This window comes from Cryptomeria japonica, chromosome 10 (genome assembly GCF_030272615.1).
Source record: "Cryptomeria japonica chromosome 10, Sugi_1.0, whole genome shotgun sequence".
Classification (NCBI taxonomy): Eukaryota; Viridiplantae; Streptophyta; class Pinopsida; order Cupressales; family Cupressaceae; genus Cryptomeria; species Cryptomeria japonica.
In genome coordinates, this window is record NC_081414.1 from 920,519,797 (window position 1) to 920,546,262 (window position 26,466).

A 26,466-nucleotide genomic window follows, 5' to 3' on the forward strand; every position below is an offset into this window, starting at 1 on the left:
TCGAATAAAAGAGAATTAGTAGATAGAAGAGAGATCACGAGCTTGATAATGGAGTTCACTGAATATGAGCTACGTCTCCGGGTCCACTTCTCAATGTAGGACCGCTTTATTGATGACGCCAAGCATAAACCACCTTATTACATCATCCAAGCTTCAAACTTGCAACATCTCTCATAGTCTCCACACGCACCTAAAGACACTCGCATACTCTTCTTCACGGGCTAGGCTTCAATTGCCTCTTAACCCAATTGCACTGGAGAGTATTACAATTTAACAAATGTTTTTGTGCTTACAAAAATCAGGAAGACTCTTGTTCTCCAATTTCTTTTCAAGAGAAATTCTAAATTCTTCTCACAATGAAAAATTGATTGCCTTTACAAGACAAACACTCCCAGTTATATACAATTTCATATGCTAAAATGGGGTTAAAACAATAATATTTTACAAATATTCCATACACCCTAATTTGAGCCTTATAATCTTTTAATAATGGCTTAAAATATTATAACATGGGCTCTCCTTAATTTCGGGTTTGTATGGTTTAATTATTGTTTTGATCTTGTGTAAATGAAGGGGCTCGGGCCCTACCTCCATGGACTGCCTTTGTTTCCAAACAAAATTTGTTTTAAGGCTATGCGGAAGCACCAACTGTGAGGCATGAACAGTAAGCGGGGGGTTGGTGGTTTGAACTGCCACCTCCTTAATATAGGCTTCAATACTTTCAATAGAAACTTAGCCCCTATCATGTCCAAGGAATCCGCTTGCTCTTAGCGATGCAGAGAAAAAGTAGAGAGGGGGAGGTCAAGTCTTCTAGATCCTCCCGGATCATTCCTCCCAATTGAGAAGCTTTTGGACCACCAAAAGGTCTACTTTTACATAGAATTTAAGTGAGGGCATTGTTGCCTCACTTGCCCAGCATCATTTGTCCACCCTACTGGAATTCCGAACATCTGACTCATCACAAATAAGATGAAAAATGAGATAACTTTGCTGATACAATCAACTGTAATTTCATCAATATTCATTGTCGCATCCATCATCCACATAGAACTAACTAGCAGAATAGCAAACAAGACTGAATAAAATGATGCAGAAGAAAAAGTATCAGCGTGCTGGATCTCCTGAACAGGAACATCATTAGAAAATGAATCATTCAAACCCTCTTTTACCACCTTTGGCTGAAGGCTTAGATATACTTGCAACTGCTCCTCACACTGTGCTATCTGTGACATTTTATCATGATTAGAATTGTCATGCTTAATATCACTAGTTGTTACAAACTTGAGGGTTAATGTATTACTTGAATTTATAATCATCTTCAAATTTCTTGTGTTTACAATAGATCTATCATTCCTCATGCAATAAGATTTCACTATGAATTCAATTCCATCTTTAAACAAATGGTACTTGTTATGTTCCCTATAGAAAATGGCCTTCCTGTCATACAAATAAGGACTGCCTAGAACCATCCCACAAATGTCAAGCGGAATTACATCTAACTCTATCTCATCTACAAACTTGGATGTGATTGCAAATCGGAGTTTACATTGTTTTGATACATGTAACTGAGCATTATCATGCACCCAACCCAATGGATATGGTTTAGGATGAGGTGTTGTTTTTAATCCCAATTGCTTAACAACTTGTTCAGAGATTAAGTTCACTTGTGATCCACTATCTATGAGTGTATCAATTTTAGTTTGTTTTGCAATAGCCCTTATGTGAAACAATTCAGTCCTTTTTCTTTCAAGAGAGACCTCATTACACTTCATAGAGGAAGTATGGGAACTAGAATTAGCAACAGGAACAATATCTTTTATACCCACAATTGTTATCTTGGATTCATCACCAGAATCTGAACCAAGGTCTTTCACGATAGCTGTGGTCTTTTGCTTACCCTTTTGATTCTTGAACCACTTGGGTTTCTGATCAGGATGCAATTTCCAACATTTTGCATCTTCATGGCCTTCTCTTTTGCAGTGTGAGCAATAAGGCTTCTCCTCCTCGTTCTTCACGGAAATTGTTCGCTGCATTTTCTCCTTCCCTTTCTTGCTCCCTTTGTGTAAAATGGATTCCATGAAAAGACTATCATGGCTATTCCTTGAGCCAGTTTCAAGATGAATGGCTTGCACACTAACTTCATCAAGGTTAGTTGGATTAAACATAAGTATTGTATGTCTCAAATTCTCATGCAATCCACCTATATACTTTAACAAAGTTTCTTGCGTGTATAAAGGAATGCCCAAAATTAAAGCTCTTTTTCTAAACTCCTGTGTATATTCCTGCACACTTTGTCCTTTCTCTTGCCTTAATGATTGCCAATTCATTACTACTTTTTGCATGTGACCTAATGGATAAAATTGTTTCTTAAGTGTAGCTGTAAACTCAAACCAAGAAGAAATTATTTTACCATATCGGCTAAGATCTTCCTGAGTTCTGCTCTCCCACCAGATTAAGGTTGTGCCTCCCAGGCGAAGAGTGGCTAACTGGATCTTTGAAGCGTTATCAGTAAACTTCTGAATCCTGCAATAAACTTCAACTTGTTTTATCCAATTATCAAGTTTTTCTGCATCCACTTCTCCATTATAGGTTGGCAATTCAAATTTAACATCAAGCTTTAACAAAGGTGAATTAGACTCGGACTGTACAGGTTGTTTTTTCTTGGGGGAAGAAGTAGAAGAAGAAGATGAAGAAGATGAAGAAGAAGAAGACGAAGAAGACGGGGATGGAGGTTCAGGAGGGTCACTACCACCTCCTACTCCTTTGTCTTTGACGTCTTTCAAAGGGGATTCACCTTCCTTCCTCTTTTTGTCTTTTCTTTCCTTTTTCTTCTGCCTATCCTTGTACAATTCTTCCACCGTCATCTTCATGTCTAGGAATGCTTTACGGAATTTTTCTTCGTTCTCAAAGAGTTCAGGATTAACACGTTTTCCTTCTTCCGATTGTGCCATGGTTGATCTTCGAGTAACTTGCCTCAATCCGATCTCTGGATTAAATTCTTCAAGTACACCTTCTCCTTGCTTTAATTTCAACCTGATTAACATCCACCACTTGCGATTTTTTTTTTGTTAAACTGCTCTGATACCACTTGATCTGAAATTAAGGCTTACAAATAAAATTGTGCTTAATTTGAATTACAGATTTTTCCCAATTGCAAACAGAATTATGTGGTTATGTTTTTTAACCATTGAAATTACAAAAGCTAAACTCAATTAATCCTTTGCACAACTTAATAATGTTAAACAATAACTTAAAGAAGAAATTGAAAATCAATCGAATAAAAGAGAATTAGTAGATAGAAGAGAGATCACGAGCTTGATAACGGAGTTCACTCAATATGAGCTACGTCTCTGGGTCTGCTTCTCAATGTAGGACCGCTTTATTGATGACGCCAAGCATAAACCACCTTATTACATCATCCAAGCTTCAAACTTGCAACATCTCTCACAGTCTCCGCACGCACCTAAAGACACTCGCATACTCTTCTTCACGGGCTAGGCTTCAATTGCCTCTTAACCCAATTGCACTGGAGAGTATTACAATTTAACAAATGTTTTTGTGCTTACAAAAATCAGGAAGACTCTTGTTCTCCAATTTCTTTTCAAGAGAAATTCTAAATTCTTCTCACAATGAAAAATTGATTGCCTTTACAAGACAAACACTCCCAGTTATATACAATTTCATATGCTAAAATGGGGTTAAAACAATAATATTTTACAAATATTCCATACACCCCAATTCGAGCCTTATAATCTTTTAATAATGGCTTAAAATATTATAACATGGGCTCTCCTTAATTTCGGGTTTGTATGGTTTAATTATTGTTTTGATCTTGTGTAAATGAAGGGGCTCGGGCCCTACCTCCACGGACTACCTTTGTTTCCAAACAAAAATTGTTTTAAGGCTATGCGGAAGCACCAGCTGTGAGGCATGAACAGTAAGCGGGGGGTTGGTGGTTTGAACTACCACCTCCTTAATATAGGCTTCATTACTTTCAATAGAAACTTAGCCCCTATCATGTCCAAGGAATCCTCTTGCTCTTAGTGACGCAGAGAAAAAGTAGAGAGGGGGAGGTCAAGTCTTCTAGATCCTCCCGGATCAATAATTGAAGAACAAAATAAACGAATATTACCCTTCGCAAAAGAAATGTGACCCTCTACAATTCTTTCCAACTAAGAGGCGACACGTGCATTTTGGCATCTGAAAAGAAACACTTTCCTACCTCTATCTAGAATATTTTTTAATAAATATTGAAGAATAAGGATAAATTACAAGGCTGAGCTGTAAAAAAAAGGGATGCCTTCACACCATCGTAATTGCCTTCCATGGAGTTTTCTTTTTCAGGAGAATAAATGTGATTTACAATGAAGAGATTCCAATTTAATGGAGTTGTGACATTCGTCACTTTTTTTTTTTGAGTAGGGTGTTTTATGAGGAGAAGAAAAGTATGTTGTGTAAGAAAATAAGATTACTTCAAGTTAAATTTTAGATTTTATTGAAGAGTACAAATCAAAGAATGTGAAAATTGAATTTAATAATGAACCAATAAATGATTAATACAACAAATAAAGACATGTAATAGTAAAAACTTAAATCAAACTTCAAATTTACATTAGAGGAATCTATATGATACATTACAACAAGTGTGTGAAGGCAAATGTATATCCATAAATCGATTACAAAATATAAATAAATTCAATGATAAGGACCTAAACCAACTTCAAATGTGCATGAATAGCATCAGTAACATGAAGTAATGTAAGATTCTGAAAGTAAATGTTTACAAAGAATATAGCAAATAAAAATATGAAATATAGCGAAACAAATTAGCTTCAAATTTACATCAATAGATCAGTGTCATGCATTACTGCAAGAGTGTGAAGGCAAATGTATAAGAAGTTTATAAGATGAACACAACAAATATTGACATCTTGTTAAGGCTCTAAACCAAAATTTTAAATTTACAAAAAAAAAATCAATATAATAAGTGTTGTGCAATAATCCAAAATCACGATATTGATTGAATAAAGAAAATAAACGCATCAACAAGTGAGGTGCTAAAATCAGCTTCAAGTTTGCATCAGTGAAACCAATATCATATAGTGTTGCAAGATTCTTTTAACATATACATATCAAAAAAATTCTTTCCTCCCCCTTGTTGGAATTTTTTACCCTCTATTGCGACTTCCATGGGGAAGATTATTTGTGTCAAACCAAACAAGTTCTATCATGCATGCCCTCAAAAAAGGGTTTGTGTAGAGGTTAATTTATCTCAAGATTTAAAAGAGACCATTGATATTCAAATTGGAGGCCTTTGCCATTCTTAGTGTGTCCTCTATTTGAATTTTCCTAACACGTGTTTATGTTGCCATTCGACGGAACATAAGATTAAAGATTGTCCTCTGGTGGTTCCCAAAGTTACTACCTTGCCCAAGGTTGCAAAACCTTCTCGATCTACTCTTGAGGCGACGAAGAATGAAGAAAAATGGACTATTATAACATGCAAGGGCAAGGCCTCTTTAGCTAGTAACACAACTCATAAAGTTCAAGAGCCTCCTTTAGTGCCACTTTCAGTTTCTAACCTTTTGAAGAAGGGGAAAGATAATGCTTGTGAGGCCTTTGTTCACTAACCTTTGGTGAGAACCCCTCAATTGGCCCTTGATCTTTCAGCCCTAGTTAACATACTTCGTTGTTCTTGCCTCCCTCCTAGGCATGTGAAGGAAGGCAAGATTATTGTAGAAAAATGATAGAGTGGGTTGCTTGGCTTTCATTTTGTAGCCTCTTTCTTGCATAACAAGTTCTCCTCTCTTGAGGATGATGATGGCATGGGAGATATTGATACATGAATTTCCTCTCATGGAATGTCTAAGGTATTAATAACCTCACTGGGAAGTATTTCATGCAAGATAATCAACAAAGCTATCCTAGCATTGATGTGTTGTGTCTTTAGGAAATTAAAATTTCCTCTTTCATTCTTTTTTATTGCATGTTGTGTTAAATGGCCAAATGGCCTTGGTTTTTCCTCTCAACATGAGGTGGGACATCCAACGGAGTTATGAATCTCCTTGTGCCACATCGGCATTCTTGCATTGTTGACCATGGGTATGATCCTACTTACCATTTAGTGTGGTCCTTGTGTCAATTGAAAATCATTCTTACGAGATCAGTAATGTTTATGCTCTCAATGATGCTATTGAAACATCTACCATGTGGTGATGGATTGCAAATTCAATGCCTCCTACCACTTAGTTCCTGTGTGAGGACTTTAATATGGTTGAGGTGGTGGTTGATAAAGAAGGGTTAGAGCCTTTTCACTAGATAGCTAGTGAGTAGGAGATGTGATTTTACAGGGGAAATAAATTGGGGCTTTTTTTAATCCCAACTCTTATTGCAACCATCCACAAGTGGTGTGGTACACGTGGAGTAATTTTCATGCGGGAAATGACAGAGTCCTTAAATGGTTGGATCGTGCCATGATTTTGGCTCAATCCTTCTTTTCTTTCATGTCTTGTCAAGATCTTTTGGTGGTCCCTCTCCCTGAGGTCACCTTATCTAACCACTTTCTCATTAAATTTGGTATTGAATTGGCATGTCGACCCAAGTCATCCTTCCAAGACTCAATTCTTTATGAAAACCTCTATTGCAAGGTGTGTGCCCTTGGTTTCCTTGTGTTGTGAAGCGCAGTGCTTGGGTTTGTGACATGTCTTAACCACCCCCTGTGGATTCTATAAGTCTAGTGGTTGTATCGGGCATTATCAGGTCGATCTTTTGGTGCAACGGCAACCACACTTGTAACAAGTGGTATCAGAGCTTGGTCACAGGTTCAAACCCCTCACTTGTGTTGGGGAGGATTGTTGTGAGCTATGCGCCCTTGGTCTCCTTGTATTGTGCAGCGCGGTGCTCGAGTTTGTGACATGGCTTAATCACCTCCTATGGATTCTATAAGTCTAGTGGTTGTATCGGGCATTATCACGTCGATCTTTTGGTGCAAAAACAACCTCACTTGTAACAACCTCTTCGCTCAGCCATCTGCCAACATTGGCTCATATCCAACGAGTGTGGAATCTTGAATGTCATCTAGCTCATCAGTTTGGGTGGATTGCTTAGTGGAATTGTGTTATATAATGCACGACATATTTTTACGCATTTATGGTCAATAAATTGCTCTTCTATTGACGATCATATGAGGCTACCTCTTTAGACCTTTGTGTGGGCCACAAAAGCCCTTGCTTCCAATCTCTTCTTGGGTAAGTGCACCAAGATTGTGAATAGAAAAGTGGCCACATGCAAAACAAAAATGAAATTTCTCATAACCCGTGCGTGTTCTATGAAATTCAAAAACGTGCTAGGCTCGGTAACACCAAGCCTAGCCAAAAATAATAAAAAACAAATAAAAAATTTTGTACGGGTTTTGAGGAACATTATATTTAATAAAAAAAAAAACAAGTTCCTCAAAACCTGTATGGGTTTTGAGGAAAAAATTCTCATAACTCGTATTGGTTATGCAAAACTAGAAGTTTCGGCCTTAGTTCTGCATAACCCGTATGGGTTATGTAGAACTAGCAACCAGAGAGAGAGAGAGAGAGAGAGAGAGAGAGAGGGAGGAGAGGGTGAGAGACACGAGGTAGAGAGAGAACGAGAAGGAGAAGAGGATGAGAGACTCGACAAAGAGAGAAGTGTGAGGGGGAGAGATATGAGATAGAACTCAAGGAGGATAATCAGGGCTCGAAATAGATAGAGACGATGATGGGGGAAGGAAGACAAGAGAGAGGAAAAGAAGAGAGACATGCATGTATACAAACATATATACATATATCTATATAAATATATGTATATATAACTATAGATATGCATATATACATACATAAACACATATTATATATGTATATCTATACATATGTGTAGTATATGCTACGTTTACAAGCATACATTTTGATGTCTTCATAACCCGTACAAGTTTTGTGAAACTCAAAATGATGTTTTTCATAACTCGTACTGGTTTTGTGAAAATCAAAATAATGGTTTTTCATAACCCGAATGGGTTTTGTGAAACTCAAAATGATGTTTTTCATAACCCGTACTGGTTTTGTGAAACTCAAAATTATGGTTTTTCATAATTCGTACGAGTTTTGTGAAACTCAAAATGATGGTTTAAGTTCTACATAACCCATACGGGTTATGTAGAACTATGAATGGTACATTTTGTTTTTCAAAACCCATGCGGGTTAGCTTTCACATCAAAACCCGTGCAGGTTTTGGCTTAGTAAGAGGATTGGAAAATGAAACTAAGGCTTGCAAGCCCATTTTCCCTCCATTTTTGTCCCTTTACACGTTTTTTCATCTTCCAACATGATTTCTCGACTTCATCGTCATCAGGTTTACAAATGATCAAGTGGGTATCTTTAAAATTACCACCATAATCTCACACATCTTCTCATCTTTCTGACCATATAATTTTTTCTATTTTTAGACAACATTAGCATAGTAAACTTTAATTTTCTTTACCAATGCCTTGACAGTCCTCATAGACATACGTCTACAATTTTTTAATAACTTTTGATGTACTTGACCAAATTCAAAATAAATTACATATTATTGTTCTATAATAGATTCTATACAATTTTTTTTAAAAAGTTTTCATTTTCGATTATTTTGATGCAAGTTATGCCCAACGTACGAATAGGTACCAAATTTTCAGGATGCGGTCACTTCAAAAAATCATAAAAAAAAAGTACTCACCAAAAAATTATTAAAAAATGCCAACTTCTAGATCTCAATCTTACCTATCATCCTATCAAAGGGTTTTGCAAAATACTAAATCTAACTATATATTTTGTGCAGCACACGAAAACAGCTATTGTATGTTTTTCTGAAAAAATCAGGAACAGTTTTTTCGTGCGAGAGAGGTTTGACCCTCTTAATCTTATCCAATTTTAAAAAACTTTAGTAGTTTAGAAACCATATTTAGAGTAATATAATTCTTATTCTTTTCTCAACTCCTATTTTTGAGTGCATGACCTTCAAATATCTCTTTGAAGTTCAGGTTTACCTGTTTTCTGAAGAAAAAAAAAGTGGCCACTTATAACCCCCTTTTTGTTCACCATCTTGGTGCACTTACCCTCTTTGCAAATTTGAAAATCCAAGTGACCCAACTTCGTCAACAAAAACAAATTGTTGATGCCCACTCTGCTTGTGGTGCCTAAATCAAGGCCACACTCTACTGGTTAAAAGTTACTGATCATGCTTCTAAAGAGTTTTCTTTTCTCTTCACACATACCACTCCACCCCGAGTATCAAGAAAAAAAAAAAAAGATAGACGGTGCTCTCAAAGCTATTAGTGATTCTTCGAGCTTTTTTCTACACAATTATGAGAAAGTTTTCACAACTTAGGATTCTTCCCCTGAGAAAGATCAAGCCCTTCAAGATTTCCTTCGGGTGGTTCCCTGTCAACTCTCGAAGGCTCAATATAAATTCTATTAGCAGTTGCTCACTTTGGATGAAATTAAGGAGGTTGTTAGCTCTATGGTGATTGATAAGGCTCCTAATTGTGATGGGTTTCCATGTGAATTTTGTCAAGCTCTTTGACCTTGTGTGGGCTTCGATCATCACAAGGCCTATCTTGAAGCTTTTTATAATCAATCTTTAGTTCATCTTATCAACAAAGGAAATGTCAAATTTATTCCCAACCCTAGTGACCCAGAGGATATTTGTAACTGGCGCCCAATCGCCTTGTTGAATGTCTACTACAAGATTATTGCTAAAGCATTGGCTTTGAAAATATGTCATTTTCTCTCACTCGTTATTCATCCTAAACAAACAGGGTTTATCAAATCCAAATTTATCTTGGATAACATCATTGTGATCTGGGAATAAATGGAATGGGCTTTGCGCTCTTCACAATCCACTCTTTTTCTCAATATTGACTTTGTCAAAGCTTATGATAGTATTGAGTGGCCCCTTATTCTTTCCATGCTTGGAGCTCTTGGGTTTGTCCTACAATTATGTAATCTATTAAGATGCTTTTTGGTTATGTGTATGCTTGCATCACTATTAATGGTCGACAATCTTCTACCTTCAATCTTTTTCAGTTCATTCATCAAAAGTTTCCTCTTACACCCTCTTTGTATGTGCTTGTAGCATAATGGTTTGGGTATTTGTTTGTAGACTCTATTTCTAAAGGGATATTTTGGGCCATTACCCTACTTGAGTCACCATACCATCTAATCAATGGTCATTTTGTTGATGACTCTTTTCTTATGCTCCTTGAAGAGGAGCAAAATGTCAAAGAAGCTCTCAGGTATTTGGATACCTTTTTTTTTGTCTTCAAGCTCTACCATATAGTGGAACAAGACTCAGTTTTACTGACAATCCTTCCTTCCTAAGCCTCTCTGGCTTTGTGACAATCCTTCCTTCCTAAGCTCTACCATATAGGATGTGAAGTCATGAATAAAAACGCCCAGGAGAAGATTTTCACATCTTAATACTTAGAAAAGTGCAAGAAACCTCAAGTTTTATTGATTTTATTTTACATAAATCACATCCAACCTTAGAATGACCGAGGGAAGGCTTATTTAAATATTTCCCAAGCCTTTCCAATGGCTATAATCACTTTTCAAATTTGTTTTGACAAACAATTTCTAATCACTCTCAAAAATGCAAAAGTTGCTTGACAACTTTGACAACATTTAGCAACTTTGTCAAAATTTGATCCTAGACTCAACCTGAAAAATCCATGACTCAAAACTCATTTAAATAGGTCGAAATATACCTAAAAGACCCTTACATATCATTAAACATCATATGAGACATATTTGCATTATAGTGACAATTTTTGGCAATGTGACCCTAATAAGACTCAACACAACTCTTGATGGTCTCAATGACCTTTATTACATCAAATATGGTCTTTCAAGACCTTATTCATGACAACACTCAAAAAAAATCAACTTGTCATCAATTGGGCCTCATGTTGGCCGTCTTGTGCTAGGTGCTCCTGCACCATTATCTTCATGGATCTGGGGTGAAATAATAGGTCATTTCTTGATTATGATTCATGAAAATTATTTGTGAAAGTGTCTTTCTAATATTCTATTGCATTCCAATTCTCAATCCCTAGTTGAGTCCACTTCTATTTGACTATTTTTTCTTGTGGAATGAATCTTTATGTTCATTCTTCTATATTGATAGTTATTTTTCCTTTGTCTATGTTAGCTTAGTCACCTTTCCCATTTTCTTGATAGAAACATATTGTAAAAAATTAAAAAAAGTATCATACGAGGGATCTATCCCTCTCAAATGCTAAGGAAGATTGTTAAATCAATAACAATCTCTCCAGCCATTGGAGCATTTGTCACTGTACTCATTGGGCATAGATCAAGGTCAATTTTTTAAGAAGTAATAGCAATAAATTTGTTTAGCAACATTTTTGTGGTGACTTTGCTAGGGATTGAAATGCGAGTGCTTCTTATTCTCGAATAGTTCGAAGGTGCTTCACCTCAAATGGAGGTTGACTGTGATTCTAGACAAGAAACATATGTACTACCATTATTTTCATACTTGCATCATGGCATTAGTTACATGTAATCCATGGGGAAATCACTTTGGACCATTAGCATTGGCTCAATGCACAACCCTACTTGTAATTTCTTGAAAACATTTTCAAAATTTTATTGGAGTGAACTTGCAAGATCTTGATAATCATATTCAAGTATTCACTATTGCTTTTGGAATCATGGGAGTCCATGAAGATTGTGTGTTTATGTTATTTTTTATTGAAATCCTCATTGGACATGCTAGGCAGTAGTTTCATGTTTGAAATAGGAGTGTATTTCAAATTGAGACAACTTGTAAAGGAATTTTCTTGCAAGAGTTCAACTTGCAATTGATATGCACTATCATCTATTTTTTTAAAATTGAAAAGAACAAAATGAATCTATAATGGACTTCATGGAATGATTCAACCAATTTTTGAATAAGATTCTTCAAGTAGACAAACTAAATTAAAACAATCAATTATTTATCTCCATTGCTCCATTACAACTTGATCTAGGATTTCTCTTTAAACAAAATAAGGTACAAAATTTAGGTGTTTCACAAAAGGAAGCTATCAAATTGAATATGACTTGATTTATCTAGTTTATTAAAAGAAAAATACATGAAGAGATGTATTTTGGAGGTTTCTAGTTTATATATATATATATATATATATATATATATATATATATATATATATATATATATATATATATATATATATATATATATATATATATATATATATATATATATATATATATATATATATATATATATATATATATCACCTTAAAGAGCATGCTTGTAGATAGATTAATCTCACTTAAAAAGTGTGAAGTTATTGTCTTCTTTATTTGATCGTTTGAACCTTAGAGCTCTAGGATAAGAAGATTTGTTTAAAGATGATTGACTTCCTCAACAATTAAATCCTATGCTATAGAACATGTTGAGATGTGTCGTTTGTATACCAAGGATAGTGGTGATGATTTAGGAACCTCCCTTGAAGATCAAAGTAATAATGCCTATCGTGTTCCTTAGGGAAATGTGGATAAGAAATACATTCAATCAAGAAATGTAGTGATTAGTTCTACTTCAACTATAATGACTATTAAAAAAAATTGTTGACATGAGAAAACCAGAGGCAAGCAAAATGATTACTCATTATTTCCTTTTTCTTCTTTAGAGATAGAAATCTACACCTTTGAAATTATTGATAAAAAATTTGATGAACAATTTGGTGAAAAAAAAATCTAGGGGTCAACATGAATAGAACATTAAAATTGTAAGGAAGTTAAGTAGCGGAACAACTTTTTACACTAACCTTGAGAGGAGGTTAATGCAAAAACTTATACAGATGGTCACAACAGTTACAGAAAATAGAAATAGACATAATAACATTCAAACCATAACACAATGATTTACGTGGGGAAAACCCTTTCGGGAGAAAAACCTCACACTCCAAAAGCCACCCAATACATTATCTAGCAATCAAAAATAGATTACAATATACTTGTAGAGAAATATCTTCGTAGGAGCACCACTAATTAGATATTTAGAGGTAACTCAATAGCCATAAGACTCTTACACACAACCTCTATCTCATGTACCTCATATATAGGAGATATAATACAAGAAATCGTCAAATGGTATTACAAAACCATGGGCTAAAACCACCCAATAAAGTATAGTCGACCTTATATCCAATCTAGATGCTCTTTGACATGTTAAAACACACATCAACACATGTTCCTCCCTTTTACAGTTCATTTATGTGTCTGATACAAATTATATTTCCTATTTCAGGATTACAAACTTCTGGAGGCCATAACTTGCAAACCGTGTGTCTGATTGACGAACCATTTGAAGCATCGGAAAGCTTGTGAAGTTATCTATCACCTCGTAAAATTCTACACCATTTACACCCACTTTTTAGGAAATTTAGGAGGGTCTTAAGTTCCCAAAATTAAGTTTAAACCTTTAATCACACCCCTCCAAAACAAAAACTTTGATATCTTCAAAAGTAGTTGTGATCTTGTGACAAAACTTCACCGGCATGCTTATCTAACCAGCCAAAAGCTTCTAGGATAATTTTACAACATTTCATGCTTAAATGAAAACTTACTATAAATAGTAACCTCATGTAAATGCAAGGTTGAGACACCATTTTTCCAACAAAAATGAAGCATCTAGTAGTCCTTCTCAAACTTAAGTATAAATATTTTAGATTTATTGAAGAACGTGATGAGGAAGAATTGCTACAATCAAAGTACATAGAAAGATATAAAGAGATTAAAGAATGGGTTGAAGAAAAAAAATTTGAAGATGAACAATCAACCACCAACACTTTATCATGTATGAAAATTGAATATTAGACATTCAAATTTCTTGACAAATTTTATGAATCAAGAATGCCACAAAAAGAGGTAATGCATCATCCCACACTTAATTTTTTATTTTATTTTGGTGATGTCATTGTGCAAACTCTAGTTTCTTCAATTTCAACATCTTTCTTTTTATAGTATCACAATCTATTATGTGAAATATGTAACAACAAAGGAAGTGATGAAAAATTGGATAATCTATTTTAAGTTAAATCTATCAAAGTTAGTAGTGATTTTCTCTACTATGATGCCTATACTTCAAGTTAGTGTTTGGATGCTTTAGATGATGGCTTCCTCTATGGTGAAGATACTTTCCTTAACCCATTGGAAATTTTACATGAAATCACTTCCAGATGAGGTCCTGAAGGGGTTTCCACATCTCATAGTTTACACAAGGTATACAATTCATGGGTTAATTTCTTTTGATTCTAGTGATCAAGAATTTGTTCAAATATGGGATATTAATATGCTCAATGTTATGCAAAAATATTCCAAAAATACTACATAAGGTTATGCTAATGCAATTCAACAAGCTTCAAAAGTCCATAATGCAAAGTGGCTATTCATGCATAATATCATTTTTTAGAGAGATTTAATTTAGGAAATTATTTTTGGATCCATTGCCACTATAATTGCAAGTTGACAGTTGGGTTTACAAGTGCTCCTTTCCTATCATCCATTGTTTTGCATGATCACCTCATAGCAGTTTGAAGTAGGAATCCCCTAACATGTTCGTAGGTTAAGTAGGAGTTTTTGTCTTGTCTATTTTATTTCAACCTTTGTTCTTTTTGTTGTGTATCCCATTTTTGGCTTATCTCAAGGTTCTATCTCTAGTCATGTTTTATTAGTTTCTTCACTCTACATCCCAATGAATATAAAGAATGAATTCTAACAATAGATTCTAGCTTCTTGTTGTATCCATAAGGTCCTTGTCCCCAGTCAAAGCTAACTATTAACCCCATATTTCATCATGTCAAATTTGAAAATTTTTGTGTCTAAATTAAAAAAACGTCCCTAGATATTAAACCCATTATGATAGCTTAGTTGATTCAAGTGTATTTAATTTCCTCAAGAGTTAAGTTGTTTTTCAAATTGAAGCCATTCACCTACTTGTGTTGCTACAAAAATTCAATGCCATGTGTTTCTCTATGTGGTTTGACCCTGCCAAGACAAAATAATTAAATCTCAAGATCCATTGGAGCTAGAAGAAAATGATTTTACAAGGACATTAGTGACTTTATTGAGCACAATGTGGCATATTTTCAAGTCAAAATGCCTTTCCATTTGAGAATTTTGGTTTTTCAAGTTCTCGTGACATAGTTTGCAAAAAAAATTAAAACAAAGTTTCACCAATATTAGATTAAAAAAAATAAGCATGGTCCTTTTTTAAGTTATTATGAATAATCTAGTCAATTTTCACACTAAAAATATTATTCCAATTAAAAGCTGTAAAATTTCCAATTTTTCACATTGATCAATAAGAGTCATTCTTATTACAAAGTTGAAATAAAAAAGTTTGAAAGTTTTATTTTAAAAAGTGAATCTTTAAAAGGTCATAAAACTCTTCAACATTCCAAACTGCAATATTTGGAGTACCCTAACTTTACGGTTCACAAAATCCTATGTTGAAATTTTAAATCTCTCAATTTCTTATAGCAACTTACTTGGCAAGTCCCCTGCTTATAACTAAAGTTACGGGACCACATCATCAATTATAATGCCACATCAACATTCTTTTTGCCAAGGCGTCCAAAAAGACCCAAAACAAAAGTGAGACTGATACGTGTGCACTGACATGATGTGGTATTACATGATTTGTTTCTTTTTAGATGTAAGGAATACATTTCATTCAATTATGGGTAGTCAGATTCATCAACACTAAAAAATTTAAAGTCACAACTATTGGTGCAATATTGTCAAAAATATTGGGCATTAAATTAACAATTGCAATAACTATTGGAACACACTCAACTACTAGGTCCTCTCCACTGGCTCCCAAAGTACATAGGTTCTAAAAACAAAAGATTGGTGAGAAGCTTTTTAGAAACCGTTGTGGAAACTAAAATGATGAACACAAAACCATCAAAACCTCAACATACGAAGCAAAGAGAAAATTGAGGTACAACTCTTGGTACTTTTTAATGTTTTCAATTTGGCTTCAATGGTTGAAGGAGGTTTAGAAACCCCTTCTTTGCATCGACAAAAAATTAGGGACAAAACCAAATTTACAATGGACCTAATGTCTATTTGGCAACTTGTTATTTTATGCCAACATAAAGATGAGACTCTATATCATATATGGAACCATAAACAAAGCACACAAATGCTCAAATTGAAATTATAGGTGGTGTCGTGAAATGCCATTGTTGTAGGACAAATTTGGCAAGAAGACATAAAAAATTCAAGAAAATGCAATCTAAAGATGTAAAAATATTTTCCACATCCTTTACCAACAACATGTTGAATTGGGGGCTTTTGAATAGGGCATAGGTGTCCACTATATTTGGTGGTGGCAATCACTATATCTAGAAAAAGAAAAAGTGAGCAAATTGATGACTATCAAGCATCATTTTTAGTATGATGTTTAACTAGTCCTATACTTTTGACCAACTGCTCAAAGGCTACTTAACTAATTTTAGTGCACTAAGTCACGTATCCTCCCTTACTTGTGAAGTCATAAGAGTTCATTTGAACAATCATAATGAGGAAAGGATTCAAGAGACTTTGAACATCTTATTGGACTATTTTTTTATTAACTGACATATTTAGGTCAAAGAACCTCCTCTTTCATAGTTAGAGGTTAATGTAGTATTTTTTAAAGCTATTATTAATTAAGTTAATTATATTTAGTTAATCAATATAAATTTATTAAAAATAGAATATACAGAAAATAATAGAGAAGATCAAAACAAAAAAATAGATCATAATAGAATTGCTATAAATTTCATTGATTTATTCATCACAAACTTACATATTTAAAGATCTATTTAAACTCTAATAGTGCCTAAATTGCACAAACATATTTCAGTTATGTACTAAAAACAAAATCAATGTACTATTTATGCATATAAATATTACATGTTAATTAACTACACATAGAAAAAAATTATTTTCCTTTACATATATATATAAAATTGGAAGTTTAAATTCCAAGAAACTTACAATATATTTTTTTACAACTATTTTACTTAAAATTAAAAGTACAAAAGAACTTAAACTAGATCAGTTTTGAATAATCCATATAACAATAACAATAAAATATTAATACGCTATTTTTTTATTGAATAGAATTTCACACAACAAACATTCTAAACCATTTTTTTTTTATATTGGATTAAAATCCATAAATTTTAAGAAAACAAAGATCGCTAAAGCCTTTGAACAACAGAGAGCCAAAGCACACCAACCAGATTAATCTGTCGACATCATCTTTCGCCCCGCCTTTTGTATCAGTTGGCCTAGTGGTGGAGAACTTGTGCTCTTGAAAGAGAGGTCACAAGTTCAAATCTCACAAGGGGGTTAAGGTATGTACGCCTCGTTAGGGCTCTAACCCATCTGTAGACCCATACATAGATGGCTGGCATCGTGGACTATAAAAGACCCTTTCCTTTTTCATCTGTACAATTGATCAACAATTCTTTACAGTAGAATTAAGACTTTCCCCTCTTCCCCTTTCTCCACTCTACCCTTAAACCCCTTAACTACTCTGCCCTTTGGCAGAACACACTCTTCCAAATCGGTGAATATAGCTGTAAGCAGCCATACTACATTTTTAAAGATATTTAAATAATACTACATTTTTAAAGACATTTAAATAAGAATAATTAAAGTCCAATCCCTACTACACATACTTCAGACGTTATAATCAAACAGTATATGCTGATCTCACTTGATGAGCTTTCCATATGCAGTCTACTGTTCTTGCCTGCCTCAATCTCAATGATTGTTTGGGAGCCGATTACCTTAGAAAATAAATTTGCATTCAATCTGGATAGTGCTCTATCTGTCGCCTTCCCTCTTAAAATGGTATACTCGGACGACAGCTCCTGAATTGTTGATTAAATAATTCACACAAATAGTAGAACCCCAAAACACATAATTTTCAAGACAACTTGAAAAAAACATTCCACAAATCAGTGAATTGAGAATTCACCTTCACACTAAAGACAGTTACTTTGCACTTAAAATCAATTGTCTGCTTGCGTTGAGAAAAAGTATGTTTACCCTTAGTCCATATATGCAATTACATACGCTTGCATCTCCATTATCAGGCACTTCAATTTCCAGACTTTTCAGTCCTCGCAACTCTTCTAGACCTTGTGTACTCTGCAGCTGATGAGATGCACCAATCTTGATTCGCTCCAGGCGACGTAGATGTGGAAAGGTCGGCAATGATTTCAATCCCTCCAATTGCTCTGTGCATAACACTTGAAGCCCTCTTAGAAAAGATAACCCTGATATTGCTTCCAATTTGGGACATTGATATACTACAAGAGTATTCAGTCTCTGTAGCTGCTTTAACTCCATTTCATTTAGATTCTCCATCCCTATAACTTTCAATGATCGAAGTCGGGGACAAATCTCTACACTAATTACCAACTTTGATACATCATTTAAGCTTAGAAACTCTAGGGTTTGAAGGTTGTTCATGGAGTTTCTTGTGGAAGCCTCAAAATCAACTGAATCTCTACCTTTGCTCAAGTTCAAACTCCCGCTTAGAGAAGCACCCTCCCCGGACAAACACAATGATCTAAGATTACTAAGTTGTTGAAGTGATTGTACTAAGGATGTTGTATCAGTCTTCTACAAGGAATCCATTATCCGTAATTCTTCTAAAAGAATGAACTTTCCTATCAGATCTGGAAGATTTTGCAACGAGGGAGACCTTAGAATCTCCAGGTTTCTCAACTCAAAATTTTCCTGGAATTCATAATTAATTTTTAAAAAATGAATCAGTTCTCAGTAATAAAGAATCTCCGCTGATCTAGTATTATAAAATTTATACTCTGCCGTGAAGGAAGAATCAATTTCTAGAAAAGAAAGATGAAATACCTGGGTATTGACCTGCAACTGTTGCTGAAAAGTGCTCCACAATTCTTCCACGTGGCAAACAGATAATCAGCGTATTTTTTGCAGAGGAATCCGTGAAGGAATCTCATTTAAGTTGTCATTGAATTTGTATCCAAATTCAAGCCACAGGAGCTCAGTCTCAGCAGAGTTCTCTAAACTGCCTATAAAAAAAGTAATTGTCCTTCCAAGGGACGAATCTTTGAACTGGTGGAAACACCCGCCCTTTGTTTCTGCTAGAATTTGTTTAAATCCCTTTGCTTTCTACATATAACGATCAGCGTTAAATGAGTACGGTTGGCTCGAGAGGAAAATATAAAACGTATATATTGAAAGGTTTTTGCAAAAGCTTTTTACATTTTTAATTTCAAAAATGTAAAGAAGAAACACACCATTGATCTAAGACAGTGTGGCTTCCATAGTCGAGGAGGGCCCAATTCGTCTGCCATATGCCTTCCCAGATCGCGGACGTGATCGTGCATCTCAATGTGTTCCAGATTTATGTCGAACCTCAGCAACGGTTTCGTCCATTCAATTAGGCACTTATCCTGCAGGCTCTGAACTGCATGTTCAGCGCTCCGACCGGACGCATTCCAGATTGGTACCATCTTTGTTATGTATTTTGCAGGCTTCCAATGAAAAAACAAGCAATGTCTATAAATATCTGTTTCTCGTGACTCTCCAGACCATCAAAGCTGATTTTAAGCTTTTGCATGATGTCCTTGGGCTGTATTTTCCTAATTTTTTCCAATTCTAACTCCCAATAACACTCATCCCTACCATAAACATGGGCACCCAAAACTTTGAGTGACGGGTAAATCTCCACAGTATTTCACAAAGCTTTCAACCAATTTCTCATATGCAATGGGTGGATACCGTCCGTTGAAAGCATGATTACAGAAGAGCCCTTTAGCATGATCCCAATTCATTCCCTTCATCTTATAACGGATATCTGCTCCCCTCAACACACTTTGGTCACGGGTTGTAATGATTACCAGGCTATCCGAACTCAGCAAGTCTTGAAATAACAGGGCATCTAACTGGTCGCCATGATCTACATCATCGAGGACTATTAGGAAACACAGATGCACTGATCTTGTCAGACGATGCTTCAGATGTCCTATTCCTTGAGCAATATCTCCAAACTCTCGATGTTCATGGAAGAGATCATTGAAGAGCTTCTTGTGCAAGGAATGCAAATTACGGCTGGCATGTGATTCTCTTACATCAGAGAGGAAGGAAGATGCATCGTAGCCTGAATAGTTCCTGTTAAATAATTATTTTGCCAGGGTGGTCTTGCCAGAGCCCCCAAGCCCATAGATCCCTACTATTGTGACCCTGTTCCTGTTCCTCGCTGTCTTTGAACAAGACCTTTCAAAATCTTGGACGAGTTCAGCAAGTCCAACCGGATATTTAGCAACATGTAACGGTATCCTTCTTTTCATTTCTTGCAGCACACGAGCAACGATCTTTTCACACAAATTGCTGAAATCCAAAATGGATAGTATCTTTAAAAAACCATTCTACATAAGGCAAAATGAGTGCCATGTTATGGAGATAAAGGGAAAATATGATGCATCGCAACAATTCAAAGCACATAGGGTAAGCTTACTCTTTATAGTTGACAAATTCATAACCAGATATGTTTGAAGCAGAATGGAGGGCGTTTTTCCATTCATCCAGCTTGTCGAGGTACTTTCCTTTGCTTTGATGATAAGAAAATGCTGCAGCATATGCTCCCCTCTCTGTGCAACGAAGCTCCTTGGGTTCTACATCGTAGAAGACAGGAATAAACAGGGCATCAGTTTGCTCCAACATAAGAGCCAGCTCGTCTAAACACCATGAGGATTCGGCATATCTTTTTGAAAATATGGCTATTTGAACCACAGATGAGCGTATGGCACTGCTAATGGCATAAGGAATAGAATCTCCCCCTTCTATTTCTTCAAGATCTAGAAATGCCTTGCATTGTCTAGCCTTAAGAAGGTCACACAGTTGTTTAGCAAGGGTGTGTTTAACATCAGGGCCTCGGTGGCTGATGAATGCATCATATAATTTAGGAGATGCAATCGATCTTTCCCTTCGGTGTTCATATTCTTGGGGAGATGAAGAGGAGGAAGCCATGAATGATCTTTCTCAAGCAAAGTGGTCTGGATTTAATGAAAGGATACAACAATACTTGCTAGCACTTGTAATTTTAGGAGGGGCAGGGGATATGTTATCATTGTCTTCTTCCCCGTTCAACCATTATCATCCTCATTTTTAATGTCCAAAATCTTCTGTTATATCTGAAAAATGAGCATATACAGCTATAAAATAATCAGACATCTATAAGATAAGAACTACAAGGTATTATTCAATGTCATTTTATAATGAAATATATGAAATAGCAGATCATGTCAATGTATACAAATATTCTTCATCCATGGAACTTAAAACAATTGAATATTAGCATCTTGACAAACCATTACAAGCCACAACTGATTAGATTAACATCAGAATTTTCACTAGTTCAATAAAACCATATATGTAAACAGCCATTAATAAAATCACAGAACCAATGCCTTCATTTAACAGATAACAACATAATTGTTTCAGATCAGAATGAAATTAAAAAACAACCAAAACATGATTACGTCGGTACAGATTTCCAGAAAAAAATCTCATGAATCCATGGCAAGTGACTTACCTCAAGATTCTGCACAGATTGTGTGCTACTGTCAACTATGGCGATGAGAAAAAACGGATAGAATTTCCAGGAGAAATGGATAGAAACCCTACCAGACTGAAAAAAAAAAGAGTAAAGCTGCTTTGTAGAGAAATGAGCGGAGATACCTTTCCACTACATGACTGACTGGGGACCACAAGAAACGAATATACCCTTTGCAATTATTTCCAACCAAAAAGTGACACGTGTATGACGGCAGCAACTAATTTAGAGTAGAGTGTTTTATACAGTAATTTAGAATTGTGTGCTAAAAAATAGGAGTTTTTGCCTTAAAAATTTTAGATTTTCTGCTGAGTATTTTTAGGATGGAGTTGAATGTTTTTTCTATTGTCACTCTTTTTATTGTATTGTTTCAATTAAAATTATTGTTCAATATTATTTATTTATATTTTTTTAAATTATTATTAATAACTATTTTATTTTAAATTATAAATTTTATTGTTAAATAATAATTATGAAATCATTTATTTTATGTGATTAAGGTTTTGAGTTTGTTCATTATTTGAAATCTAAAGAGTCATTTGTTTATGAAAGTTTCTAAAAATTCTCATATCATTTATTGAGATATTCTAGATAATGTCACTCCATAGAACTTAGTCTAAATAAAGTCAATTATAATGTTTTATTTTTATTTTCAAAAGGAATACTAAATACCCTACATCTTTTTTAGTCACTAAAACTTCAGAGTTGTGTAATGGGGAAAATTGCATATGCATGCTCTTTTCCTTTGTGTTTTATACATTTTTTTTTATGAATATATGTGTCAGTTTCTAATAATTAACATATATGATACATATATTCACAAAAAAAAAGGTAGAGGGACACAAGGTCACCCATAAGAGTCATATGAGTAGAGCCCAAAAAATTAGAACAGAGTCACCCTGCTAATTAGTTCAACAGTTCCCTAGATTTATTGATTTAGCTTCCACTATTTTTCTTTTCTTAATCATAAAATCATCATAATTTGACTCTTCAATGGTTTTTAATTTCCTCTTCTTTCCATACTTGGGGTATGTAATGGTAACTCCTTTATTCTTCAAAGTTCCTATGTAGTTATCTAGCCATGTTTGACTAGCATCTATAATTGGTTGCATTTTATTCACATTGTATGTTGTTTTATGATGATATTCTTAATAAAATGCATTGCATACGTAGATCGCATAAAAGTTTTCGTAGGCAATGATAATCCTAGAGATGACATTGAAAAGGCTAACACTTGTACCTCTCCTAGGGTATCTCATGAGAATGAAGAAAGAGTCAATACTCCTATCAATGATCTCTCTAATGGATAGCAAGCATTAAAGGACAACATGACATCAACTTCTTCTCATACACATACTCTAGTACAAGGGGGGCAAGGTCAAAATGTTAGTGTATCATTCCCTCTAGATCCTTCTTATTCTCCTAGAGCTTATCTTGATCATCAATATATTTGTAGGAAAGATGATGTTATGCATTTTATGCATGATCTTTCTCCTCACATAGCATTAAGCAAAGATGAGCCCTTAGATGATAAGGACCCATCTTCCCATCAAACCAAATAGGACATAAATAATGATGATTGAAAGAAGAATCTCCCTATAAGGGACATTCCTTCTTCATCTAATTATCCCTTTGGCCCTTCTATGTGTCGTTACACTATAAATTTTGAGGAAATTCATATTGAAATCCCCTCTCCCTTACAATTGAGAACATCTTATGAAGTTGGATATGATATGATTTCAAAACAAGGCTATAGAGGACAAGGACAAGGACTTGGAAAACATGAACAAGGAATTAAGATCCTTGTAGAACCTCCCACATAATTTACTAAAGAAGGCCTAGGATATCCTAATTCACAAACGTTTATAGAGGTTTCTTGTAAGGTTCAAATGCTTAAAGAGTATTTTGCCAGACATAGAAACTATTGCCCATCCAAACATGCTTCTATATCAAGTAATCCTCATCCTTCTTTACCTATTCTTTTACCTCAAGAAAACAATCCTCCTCCTTTACCAATGGTTTTGCTTCAAGAAAACCATCCTTCTCCTTCCACTAGCACACCTTGTCCTACATCTCAAGCACAAGACCTAGCCATATTGATAATCAATAAAACGTAGCTACAAGAATCTTTTGGAGATTGAAGTATGATAAGCATGCCATATTTCCTTTCATAAAATATAATAATAAATGTAGACGTATAAATTTGACCACTTTCTTAAATAAATATTTAATATTTATTTTAACCTCATCCCTCCTATTAATTAAATCTTATTTAATTAATTTTTTCGCTTTCATCTATTTGATTAAATAAATTATTCAATTTATTTAATTAAATTCACCTAAACTTTTTCTAGCCTTTAATTAAATAAATCACTTTATTTAATTAATTCCCCTTTCTTCCTTTTAATTAAATCCCCCCACTTGTATTTTCCTACATCTCCCACTTACCTCTTAAACCTCTTCTAGAGCCTTCTAGATTCTTCTAAACTATCTTAATTAGCTTTAATCCTCATAATCATGTCATTTCCCTAAAATTTGAGGAAGTCACTTCTCAAATTTGGAGGAAAGTCTTCTAAATGCATTTAAGGCTATATTTCTTCAACAAGCTAACTTGTTGAGTTCCCCCAAATTTGGATGGACTCTTACAAATTTGTCCCCAAAGTCTTCCAAACCATTAATGGTTAACTCAACCTTCCCCTCATGGTTAGAGACTTTCTCTCTAACTTAGCCCTCATATAACCCAAGGGTCTTATCAAGCACCCATGGTTTTGACCCTAGTTATCCTATTAACCCTTGCACAAGAGTTTACCCCTTGGGTAAAAGATTTATCCAATGGATGACCCTAACCTAATTGTAACCTTACCTCCTAAGGTAATCTTCATGTCTCCTTAGGCATTTAATACCTCTTGCATCTCCTCTGAAGACACCTCTTGTTGACAATTGTCATCTTTTCATTGGTCAAAATTGTAAACATGGATTGACTAACTTTGAATCCTAACCATTGTTAAAATTATTCAATCTTAACCATCCATTGCCCGATTTTCCCTATAAATAGACCTCACATTCTTCATTATCCAAGATCCAAGTTTCATGCGTCTACATTATAGTCTAATTTACTAAGCATTTTAGACTCTCTTTGTTAAAATATCATCATAAACATTTAGACTCATTTCATTTCATATCATAGAATAGTCATGCTAGTATATCATGTTAGGATAATTTGTTAATCTCGCTATCATAGCACTATCTTCATCTTAACTTAATCATCATAACTTTTAACATATCACATAGATCTTAGAATTCATTCATGCATATAGATCACAATATCACTCGTTCTTGGAGTTGTCATTCTTAAGTCATTTGCTCAATGATCTGAGAGCAAAACATTGGCTTTAGGGATCCTGTGAGATAGAGAACAATGGGACACCCCTTGGGAAGTTAAACTAGTTTAAATTAGTTTGTACTGGCACTGAGAGTCTCATTGGTATGTAGGTCATCTGATCTCAATTTATTCATTTTGATCACCACGTTTTCCTGTGTGAAATAAGAACAAAGAATGTGTTGATCATTGTATTTTTCATCATTATTCTCATTCTCTTCAAAATTGTAAAGATTTTAAATAATTTGTTCAAGACCAAATGATCGAGCTTGCATAGCTCTTACAACTAATCTTGTAGTTTTTTCTTGGTGAAGAGGTAGTGCCTTAGCATTCTATTCACCCTACTATATTTCTCCTTACCCTATCACATTAGTAGTTTAACTTTATTGGGGGCTCTTTGTCATTAGTGGTGATGCATCTTCAATTCCAATCATACTTGGATAGCAACATAATCCTTCTTTGTCTTCTTCCTTGGAGGGCAAGGATTGTATATTCAAATTTCCCTCTCCTCTTTGAAGATTGCTTCATCTTTTGAGTTAAATTTTTTATAACTTGATGTCCATTCTCGCATTGAATATTCCTTCATGCGAGTACCTGTGTGCTCCTTGGTTAGGACCTATTATTTGCTTGAAGTGGTACATCTTTTATTTATAATATCTCTTTGGAGAGAGTGTAATAATTCTCTTTGTCCCTATGCTTTGGGGGCATTGATTCTACCTTCTATCTGCTATCCTTTCTAAGGATCCACTTTTCCTATGATGAGTGGTGTTTGCTTATGATACGATATTATTCTTTGTGTGAAGCTGTTTGTTTTCTCAAGGATTCTCTCTTATGCAACAAGTGTGTATCCTTAAGTACAACCTCTTCTTCACTTAACGATGTATGTCTATTATGAACAAACCCCTCACTTAGGATCAAAAGTGCGTTATCCTTAATCAAGAATCTATTTGCCTAGCTATAGGAGGAAGGTATGCATTCTTGTTCTCCTTCCCTTCTTTTGGTCAATGATGTTATTTTTGTTCAAAATATCCTCTTGGAGGTAGATGTCTTTGAGAAAAGATCTCTTCCTCCTTCTCCTCCTAAGGATTCTCTTTAAACTTGTTGCAATATATCACTTTTAAAACTATCTTGTCCTTGCTTATAAGAGTCATGCTTCTTTAGCTTGGATTTATCTACATAGTTGCCTGAAGGAAATCTCCTTGGTGTTGAAGGTGTGTATCCTTGTTTCTAATTTCCTTAATACATCAACATACCGCTATATTAGCATCTTAAGGGGGGCATGTACATCATGCCCTCCTTATACCATATTTTTTATTCAAATTGTGGATTTCCTAGCATAATGCCTTTCTTGGTTGTCTTTTTGTATGTCTTACACATGTTGTTGCATGCTTGAA

The 26,466-nt window shown here is 34.7% G+C and overlaps 1 protein-coding gene across 1 annotated transcript in view; it reads right to left on the bottom strand.

The window, feature by feature from the left end:
• LOC131038334 (disease resistance protein Roq1) overlaps positions 1 to 21,803 on the bottom strand; it is a 29,310-nt gene extending 7,507 nt beyond the window's left edge. The window contains exons 1-4 of the mRNA XM_057970720.2: positions 21,673 to 21,803; positions 20,596 to 21,271; positions 19,376 to 20,468; positions 18,969 to 19,247 (exon numbers count right to left, since the gene is read on the bottom strand). The gene's annotated coding sequence lies outside the window, so the exon portion shown is untranslated. The remainder of the gene's footprint in view (positions 1 to 18,968; positions 19,248 to 19,375; positions 20,469 to 20,595; positions 21,272 to 21,672) is intronic.
• Between the last annotated feature and the right edge of the window lie 4,663 nt (positions 21,804 to 26,466).